The sequence below is a fragment of the Scyliorhinus torazame genome, chromosome 14, assembly GCF_047496885.1.
Source record: "Scyliorhinus torazame isolate Kashiwa2021f chromosome 14, sScyTor2.1, whole genome shotgun sequence".
Classification (NCBI taxonomy): Eukaryota; Metazoa; Chordata; class Chondrichthyes; order Carcharhiniformes; family Scyliorhinidae; genus Scyliorhinus; species Scyliorhinus torazame.
In genome coordinates, this window is record NC_092720.1 from 30,285,742 (window position 1) to 30,301,902 (window position 16,161).

Consider the following 16,161-nt stretch of genomic DNA (forward strand, 5'->3'; position numbering starts at 1 on the left):
AGTTAATGAGAACTGCAAGAGGTACCTCTTCCAGCAGCGCCTGCAGGTTAAGGATGAGCCTTTTCAATCTTATTTGACACACCTCCGTATCCTCGCGCAGTCCTGCGGCTATAAGGCCACCTCCGACTCCATTATTCGGGATCAGATAGTTTTTGGGGTCACCTCGGACACCCTACGCCAGCAGTTCCTCAAAATAAAGCGCCTCACCCTAGCGACTGCCATCGAGACCTGTGCCCACCACGAGAACGCGACCAGCTGGTACTCCCAAATCCAGGCAGCCGAATCAACACAGCAGGGGTCCTATGAGGCGGAGCGGGTCCAGTCGATCGAGTTCCTCCCGGCCGCGGCCCGGACGAGGGTGGCCATTTTGCATGCTTTCTGAGGCCTCCCACGCTTGTCCGCGCCAAAAGAGGGGACGTCGACGCAGAGGGACGGGATGTGCAGGCGCGCTCTACGCAAGACCACACCGTGCATGTGCGGTGGTGCAACGAACGCCATGACGCCACGACGTGCGGCAACTGTGGCTCCGCCCACTTAAAGCATCAATGCCCGGCCAAAGCGCGACAATGCCTCCGCTGTGGCAGGATGGGCCACTACGCTGCCTGCTGTCGAGCAGCTCAACCTGCCAACTCTCAACAATTCCGCCAGCCTTGCAGGGACGTGCGGGCCATTCAGCCCCCATACACTGAGTCATATCCTGACAACATGCAGACCAGTGATACCGACAGCAGGGAACCCTTCCGCATTGCGGTAATAAACAAGAACCGGATGTCCCCATGTCGGAACCACCAGCCGATGCCAGTACACAGCATTGATCCGGGCGATGAGTGGTGTGCCACCCTAACGGTCAACCAATCACCGATCACATTTCGCTTGGATACTGGTGCCTCCGCCAATCTCCTTTCATGGTCAGCCTTCCAGACCTTGAAGGTTAAACCACCGATTCTCCCATCAGCTGGTTGACTATAACAGAAACGTCATCCCGACCACGGGGTCCTGCCAGCTCGAGGTTACGCACTACTCACATAAAGCCACATTGTCTTTTGAAATAGTTGGATCCTCGAAGGACTCTCTGTTAGGCGCACAGGCGTGCAAGATCCCCCACCTCATTCAGCGGGTACACACTCTGTATCCAGAAGGCACGTCCGATTTCCCGGATGCAGTCTTTAGGGCGCAGCTCCACTCACTCCTTGCACACAACCAGGAGGTTTTCGAGGGCATGGGCACACTGCCCTACACCTACAGAATACGGCTCAAACCGGACGCCACCCCAGTCATTCACGCAACTCGTAGGGTCCCAGCACCACTCAAGGACCGCCTCAAGCAGCAGCTGCAGGACCTGCAGGACCAAGGAGTGCTTTCCCGGGTCACGGAGCCAACGCCATGGGTCAGCTCCATGGTGTGCGTCATGAAGCCCTCCGGCGAGCTCCGGATCTGCATCGACCCAAAAGGTCTGAACAACAACATTATGAGGGAACACTACCCCATACCCAAATGAGAAGAAATCACGAGCGAAATGGCTCGGGCAAAAATATTCACCAAGCTTGATGCCTCAAAGGATTTTTGGCAGATTCAACTGGATCTGTCCAGCAGGAAGCTGTGCACTTTCAACACTCCATTTGGCAGATACTGCTACAATAGGATACCGTTTGGCATCATCTCGGCCTCCGAGGTGTTCATCGCATTATGGAACAGATGATGGAGGGCATCGAAGGGGTATGCATCTATGTAGATGACGTTATCATCTGGGCCACCACACCACAGGAGCACATCAGTCGTCTCCAGCGTGTCTTGTACGGATACGAGATCAGGGTCTGCGCCTCAACCGAGCCAACTGCTCTTTTGGCCAGACTGAGCGAAAGTTTTTGGGGGACCACATAACCCGGTTAGGGGTACGGCTGGATGCCGACAAAGTGGCAGCCATCGCAGCCATGCAGCAGCCGTCAGACAAGAAGGCAGTGTTGCGCTTTCTCAACTTCCTGGGGAAGTTTATTCCCAACCTTGCCTCGCACACAACGGCTCTTCGCCACCTGGTCAAGAAGACAACGAAATTCCAATGGCTGCCCGCACACCAGAGTGAATGGGAGGAGCTCAAGGTCAAGCTCACCACCGCCCCGGAACTGGCGTTTTTCGATACCACTCCAGAGGTACGACTTCCAACTTGTCTACACCCCGGAGAAGGACTTCATCATCGCAGTTGCTCTGTCCAGGGCGGTGAACACACCCCCCGAATCGGAGGGGTTCGTTTGTCAGGTCGACGCACAAGTAGCCTTCATATCGGCCAAACTGTCGGCTACTGACGTACGTCTGGCCCACATTCGCCGTGGGACTGCGGCTGACTTCCTTCTACAGTGTGTAATGCGCCACATGACGGAAGGGTGGCTCAAGGGGCAGTGCCCACAATTCTACAATGTCCGTGACGACTTGGCTGTCATTGATGGTGTCCTCTTGAAGTTGGACCGGATTGTGATCCCACACAGCTTGCACCGGCTTGTCCTCGAACAACTACACAAAGGCCATCTCGGAGTTGAAAAGTGCAGGCGGAGGGCCCGAGAAGCAGTGTACTGGCCGAGCATCAGCGACGACATCGTCAACATGGTGCTCAACTGCCCCACCTGCCAAAGGTTTCAGCCGGTGCAACCCCCTGAGACTCTTCAGCCCCATGAGTTGGTCACGTCCCCCTGGACAAAGGTGGGTGTGGTCCTCTTTCATGCGCTCGGCAGGGACTACATCATTCTGATTGACTATTTTTCAAATTATCCGGAAGTCATACGTCTGCACAACGTGACATCATCAGCTGTCATCCGGGCATGCAAAGAAACCTTCGCTCGCCATGGAATTCCACTCACCGTCATGTCTGACAACGGGCCTTGTTTTGCGAGCCAAGAATGGTCCACCTTTGCCACTTCGTACAACTTCACGCACGTGACGTCCAGTCCTTTGCATCCCCAGTCGAATGGCAAGGCAGAAAAGGGCATCCACATCGTGAAGCGGCTCCTCTGCAAGGCTGCTGATGCTGGATCTGACGTCTGTTTAGCCCTGCTGGCCTATCACTCGGCCCCACTGTCCACGGGCCTCTCGCCAGCCCAGCTGTTGATGGGTTGCACCCTCAGGACCACTGTGCCATCCATTCATGTTCCTGAACCCGACCATTCTCCAGTACTGCGAAGGATGCAACAACAGCGTGCTCAGCAGAAGGTGGCACATGACGCTCGGGCAACTGATCTCCCTGCCCTGGCACCTGGAGACAACATCCGCATACACCTACTGGTCAGCAACCGCCAAGGTTCTCCGCCACGTGGCTCCCCGCTCGTTCCTGGTTCGCATGCCTGATGGCTCCATTCGCCGACGTAATCGGCGGGCCCTTTGGCTGATTCCGTGCTCGGTACAAGATCATGCGCCGGTGCCACGCCCTCCTGTTGTCCCTGATGTCGACTTTGTTGAGCTTCCTGCCACTCTGCCTATTCCTCTCTCGCCCGTGGCCAGGCCCATTCCTCAGCCGATGGATCCTGACCCACCCTTGAGGCGGTCAACCTGAATTCGTCACCCACCTGATAGACTTGACTTATGAGCCTGTTAGCACATTGGACTCACTGAATTGTTTTACAGTGCTGTTAACGTGTTTCTCTCTTGTTGTTCCAGAAGTTCTCTCCCGTCGTTTGCTGATTGCACTTGTTTTGTTAGTGGTACAACCTCGTTACTCTGTTGCACCTGACACCTTCCTCTGTATATAGTTTAGCCTCATGTACATGTTGTAAATATTGCACACACATACTCAGAGGCACTCAGTACACACTAATATTTATTAGCATGTAGGCACATATCCTTGTGAAAGGGGGGAATGTCATGATATCCACATTAGCATATCATGGTGCAATCACACACACACTGATGGACAGGTAGTTGGACCAACCAACACACACACATCGAAGCCAATCACCAGTGAGAGCACACGCACTATAAAACAGGGAACACCACAGTTCCCGCTCATTCTACCAGGAGATAGATCAGAGCACAGAGCTCACAGCGTGCCACTCAGACATACACATGTGCTGAGTGCCTCACCAAGATAGTGAAAGGGCTGGGTCAACAGGTTAGCTGGTGAAGCACGAACCTCAGCCAGCAGTTATTAGTTGTTATTGTTCAAGACAATAAAACAGAGTTGTACCATCTACAACCGTGTTGGTTCATTTGTGTATCGGAACACCCAACACGACGCCACCTTGTTTGCTGGGATGAGTGTGTGTGGGGATTGTAATGTGTATATGCGGCTGCAGCTTGTCAGCATCCCGAATGTCAGTCATGGAACTGGCAAATCCCATCCACATGCCTCTGGTGCTAACCCCTCCACAGTCGCTGCATCGGTCCAGGTTCAGCGGTCCAGGTCCAGGTGTTGCTGTAATGTAAGTCAACAAATTCTATGCCGGCGTCAACACTTAGTCTCAGAAACGGAGAATCCCACCCCTGATATTTGAAATGATGTTATGACAATTCATTTCTCCTTCTTTCCTTTTGGCCAGCAGTCATGGTGCTCCCAAAGGTGTTGTGCTGGGATAAGCATAAAATTGAAGGGTACATGTTTGTGTTGATGCAACGTGTTGTTGCAATCGCACTAAGCCTGTATTTCTGAATCTGTGACCTTCATCACTCCAAAGTAGGATTAGATTCCCAGAATTTAGTTCGCCACTTTACAAAGTATAAATTCAGTGTTGTGTCAAATCTAGTTTACAAAGTCCATTGGAACTTCTGGGCATTTGTTAGCCGCATGTCACTCAATGTAACTGTGTAAATAGCAGGGATTCTCTTGCTCTCCTTTCCAGACATGCACGTTTACAACTATTAAGTGAGAACTCTGTTCAGATGTTACATTAACCCAGCTGATGGGATTTGATTGATACTATCAGTGGGTTAGGGTGGGTGTTATTAGGAGTAGGGGTGGATGACATTAAGATAACATGAATGGTCATTTGTGCCACATTCCTGATGCATTTATACATCCCACCATTTTAACTAGCCTGAAATCAGACACGTAAATGGAACCTTCGCCAGGACAGTTCAATGGAAATGGCAAAGCTGTGGACCAAGGACATCATTTAAAAAAAAAAATTAGAGTACCCAATTATTTTTTTCCAATTAAGGGGCAATTTAGCGTGACCAATCCCCCTAACCTGCACATCTGTGGGGGTGAGACCCACGCAAACACGGGGAGAATGTGCAAGCTCCACACGGACAATGACCCAGGGCCGGGATGGAACCTGGGTCCTCGGCGCTGTCGGCAGCAGTGCACCAAGGACATCATAAGGCAGTATTTACCATTTACCTGCAGCCCAACAAAAGCTCACATGCTCTCAAAACCCATTGCGACCGCAGTTCTGCAACCCCAAATTACGATTCCTGCTCATTGGCAATGATGTTGTTCCCTCTGATTTTGGGGGGGATTGGGATCCAGGGTCAGAGCATGTAAATATGGCTCAGGAATTGAAATCATGATCCTGCTATGGAGGGGGAGGTGATGACTGGCTTGGCACCTGGTTGGGCTCCCTAACCCCATACGCTCCCACAACACCCCAATTCCCACTTTGTGCTACATTTGGAGGTCATAGTTCAGCTGGAACGTAAATACACCATTAGGTAACTTGGGGGATATCATCTTAGTTGAGCTTCCTGTAGGGTGGCGAGAAACCTAAGATGCTAGCCATACAGGAAATGAAGAGATATTAAAGGATCTTTCAAACTTTTCCAATCTCATATCTCTTCTCGGGGTTAGTTGCAAAATGGTATTGGATCAGGTCTCTTGTTTCAGCTGAGGAATGATAAACTTCACAGGAAGAAGTGTATAAATAAGAGCTATAAATAAATCATGTGCTCAAAATGATAATTGGATTTGATTCTGAGGGATAGTTTAAAGCTTTGTTGAGAAGTCATAGATTAAGCAAATAATTGCGACATGGATTAGTTAAGGAAAAGTAATGTCTGACTAACTTGATGCCATATTTTTAGAATTGATGATGAACAGTGATGAGGGCAGTTTGATGGATGTGGTTTACATGGATTCCAGCAATGAGTTTGACAAGGTTGGCTGGTCCAAAAAGTAAGAGCTCTTGGGATCCAAGGGAGAGTAGCAAATTGGATCCAAATTTAACTTTGTGTCACGGAACAAAGGATAATGAGTGACGTGTATTTCATGCCTGAGTACTGTGCTCAGTACTGTTGCGCGTTTCTTTTACTCTGTCTTTTCTGTGGCTCTGTTCCAATTATGGCAATCAGTGAGTTTGCCCTTCGTTGTTTGCTTTTCCCTTGAACAGGGAGTGGCGCCAAAATGTCTGGGACTGTCCTGGTTGCTTGAGTACCAGTCCTTTGTTTTGGGGAAGGTGGGCCAGCAAATGTTAATCGGCCCCATTAAAATGCTAATTGGACAGAGTTTCGATACCGTCTGGACTTTTTGCTGACAAATAAGCATTTCAGGCTCTGAGCCTGCCTGAGTCTTGGCTTGTCCATTTTACCCGCCTGGCTTTGCGAGTTTCTCTGCACCTGGTTGGAAGTGGCCATCCCAGATGGCTACACTCCGTCCTCTTGATCCTCAACGCGAAGCATGAAGGATCACAATACTGGGTCTTCTTTTTTCTCTGAAATGCCGGTTACCCTTAACCAAGGACAGGTTCTACTCTACTCTGTCCTATAGGTCCAAAAACATTTACCTAATTTTCCCTAAACAACACATGTCTAAGAATTTCTAGGGGTCCATTTAACATTCAGTAAAAAGGGGAACCTCTAACTGTCTCTAACTAGACAACACTCATGCTGCTATTTAACAATCAAAGAACTTATCTTACAATACAAACAAAATCTGATAGCAGCCTCACATTTCTTCCTATCACTAACATTCACATACAGAGAAGTAACTTTATTAACAAAAACAACAACCGCGGAATTTATTAAGGAGCAAGGTTCAGAAAGAGTGTGGGGTTTGCTGGAGTCCGAGGAAGGGGGCTCTAAATGTGTATACTGGAGGGCGGGAGGCTCTCCTTCTCCATTTTCTCAATCTAATTGCCTGAATGACACTGTACAATATGGCTATCACTAGAAAGGCTTCCACTATGTAGGGCAGTGAATACCACTTGACGAGGTTCTCACACCATGTGGGGGTATCAGTGGCTGGGTGTGTGTGTGGTGTAGTGTCCGGGCTGGGGGAGTTGTGTTGGGTGGCCATGTTCAGGGCCTGTGTGGTGAGGGGGGTAGAGGTGGATAACATGCGCATCAGGGTCGTCTTCATCTTATTCAGGCTTTCCTTCGCCGTCAAGTATCTTCGTATCTTCCTAGGGGAACAAGCATAGTATCAGTTATAATCGTGTTGTTTAACATCTCGTATGTCCGCCTGTTTCTCCTTAATGTCAATTTCCCATTATAATCGTCACCATATGTGACTACCTCATTTTTTTTTTTTTAACAACCATTTGCGGAGACAAGACATCCCCAAACAAATTCTGTGTCACAGTGCGAGCACTCTCGCAACCTGTGGTCGATGGGCTGAGTGGGCGGACAATTTCTCTGTCTTCTGCAAACTTGTTTTTCCAACCAAGTGTTTCTGACATGTAAATAGTATGTGGGGATAGCAACCGAAGGGTTGCCGGAAAGGGCAAAAATTGTGGCAAAAAATCATTCTTTAAACCACAGGACTAGAAAAGAACAGCAAAATGATTTCAAAAACAAGTATCCGAATGGGGTGGTGCGTATAGTGCAAGAATGGGTGGTATCCCCGGGTAGGGCGGTGATCAGTGCCGTTGCTCCACAACCCGAACTTGGCTGACCAATTGTATAGGGATCATCAGGCAGGGCGGGGATATGTGCCGTTACTCCACTGCCTGAGTGACCGTCCAAGAGCGGTAAGAATTTGTAACTATATGTGCTCCAGCCAAACTTGTTTCACTAACTGCCATGTGGCGTCGGAAGAGTAATTATGAGTGCATCAAGAAATTCGGTGTGAGACTGAAAGAATAAACTGTATCAAAAATTTTAGTGAGATCGACACAAATAGTCGAACAAATAACAAACATTCAACATTTAAAAATAACAAATTAAAGAAAGAAAAGTGGGCAGGCCCCATCAGAGTACAGGACTCCATAAATCTCAATCGGTTCCTGACTCTCATCATCTGGACACCTCAAGATTCCATTTAAAAAAGATTTGCAAAGGGGTTACCATGGTGGGAGTCAGACTTGGAGATGTCACCATCTGCCGGGTGCCAAACTCGTTCACGGAGTTTGCGTGCTAACGTGGCGTGTGCGCCGTTTGGGGTCCATTTCATCATTCCTCGTCAGGTGATAGGAATTGTCACGGTGCCAGTGCTTCATGTTCCGCAGGGAGGCTGCAAGGGGGCTGTTGCTATCATCGGGTGGCGGGTCAGGTTCCGGTGTGGGCAAATAAATAATTTCAAAGAGGCTGAGCGTATGGTGGTCGGGGTCTCTGGGCCTGTAATGCCTGGGACCTGATTCGTGGGATCTTCATTCGGGTCTCTCAGGGCTTTAGTAGTGCTGTCGCTGTTGCTAGCAGACAAATCAGTCATGTCTATGGACGTGCTGCTGCTGCTGGGGAAGGGGGAAATTGGGTTGTCAACGGGCGTGGTCCTGATTGTCTGCCAGTGAGAGGTGGTGCGAGTGGCTGCACTGCGTTCCATAAACCTTAAGCTGATTTACATGGAAGCATCCTGATTTTCCGTTTGGATACGTGATTTTATAAACTGAGGCGCTTACTTTGTCCGAGATTGAATAGGGTCCTGCAAATTTAGGGGAGAGGAATGAGCGAGGGTTGTATAAGGTGATCATTACTTGCTGTCCAACTGTATACTATGTCGGGTGCACTGTTTTATCAAAGCAGGCCTTACTCTGCTTTTGTTTAGCACCTAGTCGAACAGCTGCAGCGAGTTGTGCTGCCTTAATATTCTCTAGCATGTGCTGGACTGCTTTCTCATGGGTCAGGGCGGTGACTGCGGGGCTGGCCAAATCAAGTCCAAATAAGTATTCGGTACCCTTCATGAATCGTCCGGTCATGAGGGTAAGGGGGGTATATCCTGTTGAGCTCGACACTGTGTTCCTAATAAACATCAGCGCGAATGGGAGCACTGTATCCCATGTTGTGCTGTGCAGCTGCATAATTTTTCTAGGTGTGGCCTTTAGCGTCCGATTCATGCGCTCCACAATGCCGCTGGATTGCGGGTGATAGGCAATGTGGAACTTTTGTTTAATCCCAAATATCATCCTCACATTTTTCATGACCCTTCCCATAAAGTGGGAACCTTGGTCCGACTCAATACTACGGGGAGTCCCCATCTCGTAAAAATTTGCTGTTAAGATCTTCGCCATGGACTTGGCTGTGTTTGTTCTCGAGGGAAACGCTTCGACCCATTTCGTAAATGTGTCTATCACCACTAACTCATACTTGTATCCATTTCTGCAATGGGGGAGGGGCCCAATATAATCCAATTGAAGGTTTGTCCATGGGCCATTTACAGGGCGGGTATGGCATAGCTGGGCTTTTTTCACATACCTATCGAGGTTGTTTTGAGCACAAATTAAACAGTTTTCGACGTAATGGGACACGTTGGTTTTCAAATCAGGCCACCAGCAGATGGGTCTGAGGTGGGCAAGGGTGGATTCAATCCCTTGGTGACCATGTCCGTCATGGAACTTACAAATTATCTCATTCCTGTCCTGGGTGGGGACTAAATAAATTCCATCTTTTAAAACGATTCTCTCATGGACCGTCAACAAATTCCTAAACTTTTCACAGGGAACTGGGAAGTTCCCTTTTAAAATGTCTTTGAACGCTTCGTCTTCTTTCTGTGCCTGGGCTTGCTCTTGGATGTTGGTCTGTGAGACCTGAACTGCGTGTATTGAGGCACTCTCGGGGGTTGCCAAAAGTGGCCATGTCGTGAGCCTGCCTTCGCTAGGGCATCAGCTTTCACATTACCGGGGGGAGGAACGATGATGACTTCTTACTTTGACTATGACATATTTTCTGCCTTTAGCTGTCTGAAGGATATGTTTGAGCAGTGGGGCTGATGGTAGAGGTTTTCCATCGGCGGAAATAGATCCTCTCGATTCCCACAGGGGTAGGAATTCAATTAGGCTGTTGCAGAGTACAAACTGTCTGAATATATGTCTGCAGGGGTCGGGAATGAATCGGGGTGATGGACAATGTAAGCAATGGCCGCTAACTCGGCTGCCTGCGAACCTAAGTGTCCAGGCAACTTTAAAGCTATCTCTTCTAAAGTGCGTCCTCTACATAAATACCACTGCCTGTTATCCTTTTCCCCTCAAGGACTGTGGAGGAGCCATCTACATAAATTCTCAGTGCTTTGTCTGTGAGCTGGGGTCCGTGCCTGTCCGACTTGGGAACAAAGGGGCCTGTGCAGTGCGTTGGGGCTATGATCTCGCACTCATGTGGGGTTCCTGCATAATGCAAATTATCGGGACGAAACGTGTGCGTTTTTGTCTGTTTTACAGTGATGTCGCGTTCCTGTAGGAGGAGGGTCCATCGTGCTGCTCGAATTTGGCTTACTGTGCCGTCTTTTAGTCTGCCGTCCAATAAAAGCTGTGTCGGGGTGTGCTCGGTCAGAATGTTTATGTACGAGAAGTACTGTACCACGCAGAAAACTGCTAACAGGTGCCTTTCGCAGGCTGAAAATCCTTGTTCCACCGGGCTACGGGTCCTAGACGATTGTGCCTTTCCTGCAGGAGTACAGCCGAAAGGGTTCGGTCTGTGGTCGCTACCTCTTTCGCGTATGGGGAGTGGGGATCTGGAGCTTGCAAAGCGGGGACTATGCTCAGGGTGCGTTTCAATGCATCCACGGCATCCATGTGCTGTGGAAGCCATTTCCATGGGGCCTGTTTCTTCAGTAGCTCGGAAAGTGGGGCTGCCTTTGTGGCGAATCCGTCTATATGATTCCGACAATATCCAACCAGTTCAAAAAATGACCGGAGTGCTGTAACGTTTTGGGGCAAGGGCAAATTTACAATGGAATCAATGCGTTTGAGTTCTACTTCACGCTTCCCATGTGTGATGACCGCACCTAAATATGTGACTTTTTCCTGAAGGATTTGGGCTTTCTTGGGGTTAATTTTGCATCCAATCATTGTAAGGAGTTCTAATAATTCAGAAAGAAGCGAGATGCGCTCTTCCTTGGTGTCCATCTGTAGGAGCAAGTTGTCCACATACTGAACAAGGCATTCAGGGCGGGAAAATTGAGATAATCCGTTTGCCAATTGTCTGTGAAAAATGGAGGGGAGTTGTGGAAGCCTTATGGAAGGCACGTCCACCTGTACTGCCGTCCCTGGAAGGTAAACGCAAATTTATACTGGCATGCTTTGTCCAGTGGTATGGACCAAAAGCCATTACTGATATCTAGTACCGAAATCTTTTTTGACTGGAGTCCCTGTCTCAATATGGTCTCGGGACTTGTGGCAACAGTGGGGGCTGCTAGGGGAATCACTTTGTTCAATTCTCTGTAGTCGATGGTCAGTCGTAGTGATCCATCGGGTTTTCTTACTGGCCAAATCGGGGCAATATTTGTCGATGCAACGGGTCAAATCATGCCTTGATTCAATAAACTTTGAATCACCTTGGCTATCTCTCCCTCAGCTTGCTGGGGGAAGCCGTACTGTTTCTGGGGCTTGGGATCGGGACCTGTAATGTTTACTACACCTGGGATTTTGCCGCAGTCGTGCTTGTGCTGGGCAAATGCTGTTTTATGTCTTTTCAAGATCTCTCTAACCGCTTTGTCTGGGGTAGTGGTTAGTGGATCAAACCAGTACTCTCCTACTGAGCTGATTTTACGGGCATAATCTCCCTGTGAACGTGGCGAGGGCTCGTGCTGTTCTAGCCATTTTCCATATGCATCGGTTGACTGGGTTGAATGAAAGGTTGTGTGTACTCATGAAATCTATGCCGAGGATGTGTCCTGCTGCCTGAGGCAAGTCTACTAAAACAACCCAATGTTTTGTCCTAATATTACCGAGCTGTATGTCCACAGGGGCTGTGATGTGTCCCTGCTGGAGGTGGCCTGTAAAGCCACTAAGGGTAATGGTATCCGTAGTGGGTCATATTTCCTTCTGGTACATGGTGGAGGAGTTTAACGTGGTTCAGGACCCTCCTGTGTCCCAAAGGAACTCTACGGGGTGTCCCCGGACTGTGCCTGCAACTACCGGTCTTCGGGACTTATCCCAAATGGTATCGCAGACCCAAGTTGGGGAGCCCGAACACCGTCAATCGGTGCCACTCATGGCCAAATTATCTGGTCGGGCGCTAACGCTGTGAATGGGTTGGGTATTGTTTCTGGGGGGGGGGCGCGTTTGGGTGCTGATTCCTTTGCTGCTTCGGGGGGGGGGGGGGGGTTTGACATTCTCGGGCGTAATGTCCTTTCTGTCCACAATTATAGCATTCCTATGTCTTGGGGTGCTGCACTGTACCTCTGCCTTCATTTACCCATGCAGGGTCTTGGTGTGCCCTTACTGGATTCATTGTGGTGTCTACTCTCTCATGCTCTGTCTTTTTCTGTACACACTGTTCCAAAGCTCTGGACAATCGTTTCAGAACCCACACTTCATTGTGTTCTGGATCTGAGGGGTCGTAACATGCGCATGCCTTCTGTCCTGCCTCTGTGGCATGGGATACCAACATACGGGTCCATTTGGTTGTATTGTCTGCTGATAAATGGGCACGGGCTAACTCACCAAAGACAGCAGTAAAATGGATCCAAAGGCACCTAGCAAACACTGTTGGGTGCTCTCCCTTTTTCTGCCTGCACCGGTTGAGTCCGTCTACCGGATCTCCTCTGTTATATCCTATGGCGTCTAAAATGGCCGTTTTCATTTCTTGGAGGCTACCTCCTCCGACATTTTGTGGGTCGGGAAGGGCTGAACTAACTGAGGTGTCTAAGCACATGACTATGAGCTTAACCTGTTCCGACTTGTCTAAACCATACATGAGGATTTGTTGTTTCACTGACTCGAAAAAGTGATGTGGGTCCAATGTGGGGTGGAACGTATCTATCTTCTTGCAGGCATCTCGTAACTGGGTGATAGATAATGGGGTGGTGTACACAAACTCGGGTTGGCTTTCCGTGGTAACCTTGCGCTGTGTGATAATGGGGTTTATTGGGTTGGGAGCTGCCTGTGCAGTTGGTTTGCGGGTGCTTTTCTTTTCGGGGCCTGGGGGGTTCTATTCTGATTCTCGGTCTCGCTTACATATTGTTGGGCTGTTTCACTGATTTCCTGCCAATCGGGGCCATCTTCCTTGTCTAGCTGTGTGCCAAAGGTGTCTCTAAAACCATTTTGAACTGATAGCAGGGATTGCAACCTTGCAATTTGCTGCCTATATTTGGCATGGTCCACTGAACTCTGTCTCTGTTCCGTGGTGGAGCTGTGGAATTCTCAGAGGGCTGCTTTTAGATCATCACACTGTTTCTTTAACTGCTGTACCTGTCTCTTCTCTTACCATTACAGCACGTTGTGTGTCCTGGTAGGCCTTATCGTATTGGATTTGGAAGCTGCTAAGGTGGGCGAGACGGGATTGATGTGCCCTCTTGACGTCATCCATTTCCTTGTCCTTCGCTGCTAACTGCTCCCGGAGCTATACATTCAATCTCTCGCTTTCACTTAAATCTCCCTCGCTAATTTCTCCTTCTCCTCGAGCTGCTTGCGGAGCATCTTCACAACCTCTTCTGTGCTCCCAATTGTGCCAGACAGCACAGAACCTTAGTCAAACTCTTTTTATGGATCTCGGTCAGGCTGTCCCACCAAGTCTGTCCTATGCTGCCAGGACCTGTCCCTTTATTCACACAAAACTCAGACCATAGGGGCTATCCTTTCCCCTTTAGGTATCTCCTAATCTCTTCTTCCCATAGGGGACACTGTTCTGATTTATTGGTCGCTGCGACCTCGGGCTCTTGAGGATGCATAAGGTGTTCCATTGCCTTCATGGCCATCGCTACAAATACTTCTGACTCCCGGAAATTTGGAACAAGGGGGAATAAAGCGGTGGTGCAAACACGGGTATGGCTCAAGCTATTTTCTGGTTTATGCAACTCCCGAAAGTTTCACGCAACAAACTCTATCGAGTTTCCCTCATATCCCTTTGTTAGTACGCATGCAAATTACACACTTCCGAATTCTGGAGGTTTGATCGACACTGGTTTCGCTTGTGGTTTCTTTTACTTTGCCAATTTGGATTCTAATTCAAATGCTTTTGTGGGTTCTCTCGGAGTGACACGGTCACTTCTGGGTCGAGTCCCACCAGAGTCGCCAATAACTGTTGCGCGTTTCTTTTCCTCTGTCTTTTCTGTGGCTCTGTTCCAATTATGGCAATCAGTGAGTTTGCCCTTCTTTTTATGTAATCTATGTCCGAATGCTTAGAGTCACCAGGTCTCGAATGATACCACCCCAAGTTTCAACCGGCTATCGATCAAAGAGCCAAACACCAGTTAGTTTGTTCAAGGTCAAGGGTATTTTATTTAGACACAATTAGCCATGCAACATAAACACTACTAGTTAACTACACCTATCAACTATGACAACCTGTACTTCACTTCGGGCACCCGGCTCAGGTCAGAAAACAGTGGCCGCTGTTCAATTCTGGATCTCTCGGGTTCGAAGGAGTAACTGCTGCTCAGCTTGGCTCATCCGTCTGGTAGCTGGTGTTGAACTTGGACTCGCTTCTGGTGTTGCTGCAATTGGCGATGGCCGTGACCGGGGTACCAAGGCCAAGAGAGCGTCAAGAGAGAGCGAACATATGCCGAACTTTCCTTCTTATACTCGGGGGGGGGGGGGGGGGGGTGCGGTGGTGGTGGGGCGGGGGGGGGGGTTAGCGCTCTTTTTGGTGGTCCTTCAATTTGGGCCTTACTAATTGGGTGATCCCTGATCACTCCGTTCGATTCCTCAGCCAATAAGTGGGCGGGGATCTGGATGGCTGGGCGTGTCCCAAGCAGTTACTGACCTCGTTGTTTGCATTTCCCTTGAACAGGGAGTGGCGCCAAAATGTCTGGGACTGTCCCAGTTCCTTGAGTACCAGTCCTTTGTTTTGGGGAAGGTGGGCCATCAAATGTTAATCGGCCCAATTAAAATGCTAATTGGACGGAGTTTCGATATCGCCTGGACTTTTTGCTGACAAATATGCATTTCAGTCTCTGAGCCTGCTTGGCTTGTCCATTGTACCCATCAGGCTTTGTGAGTTTCTCTGTACCTAGTTGGAAGTGGCCATCCCAGATGGCTACAGTACTTTTTATCCCTTCCTTTTTATTGTTTATATGAATGCTTTAGCCTCAATTGTAAGGGGAAACACAGATAAGTTTGTGGATGATACAAACATTGGCCATGTGGTTGACAGTGAAGTGGGAAGGCTTGAGACTGCAAGAAGACACGGATGGTTTGTGTTACGAATGCCTACTCAGACCACAATAATGGCTAAGATACTGATCCAGATGCTGAACTTTGAAAAATTTAAGACTGTGCAGAAAATATAGATTTGTTCCAGGAACGATAAGATAAGACATTGGGCTTTGTTACTTTATAAACAAAATTTTATTAGAACAAAAGAAAAGAAAACAATATTTAAACTTTCAAACTTCACATTCTACCACAAACAAACTATATGCAGTTTCTTAACTTTAACACACAAGGTCCCATTCGACAACACTTGGCATTAAAATAAAGCTCTCATTCCACTTACACATCCAGGCAAAGGCAGCACATTCATTTAGGAAGCAATCTTTCTTCTGTTAGGACGTCTCTTTCAGGTTCCTTTTTCAAAGCCTTCTCCCTGTGGCAATTTCCATGACCTGTTCCTTGGCTGTTTACATCTTTAAGCTAGCAGGCTTCATGACCTGACTGGCTGCTCGCCAGGTTTCCTGATCTGTCTTCTTGGATGCCCATCTGCCTCTGCCTTTGTTTCCCCCTCTCTCTCTCTCTCTCTCTCGCTCTCTCTCTCAGCTCCACCCAGTCCTTCAAACAAAGCTTCTCCCTTGAGTTGGTCAATTTTGAATTTATTTGCGCTATTTGGCTGATAGTCCATTCCCATTTACACAAAAGGTCAGAGTTATGCCATTCATATGCAACTATCATCCATTGATAGACCATTCGGTCATCAGACTGTTAATGGCTGGTCAAGTAG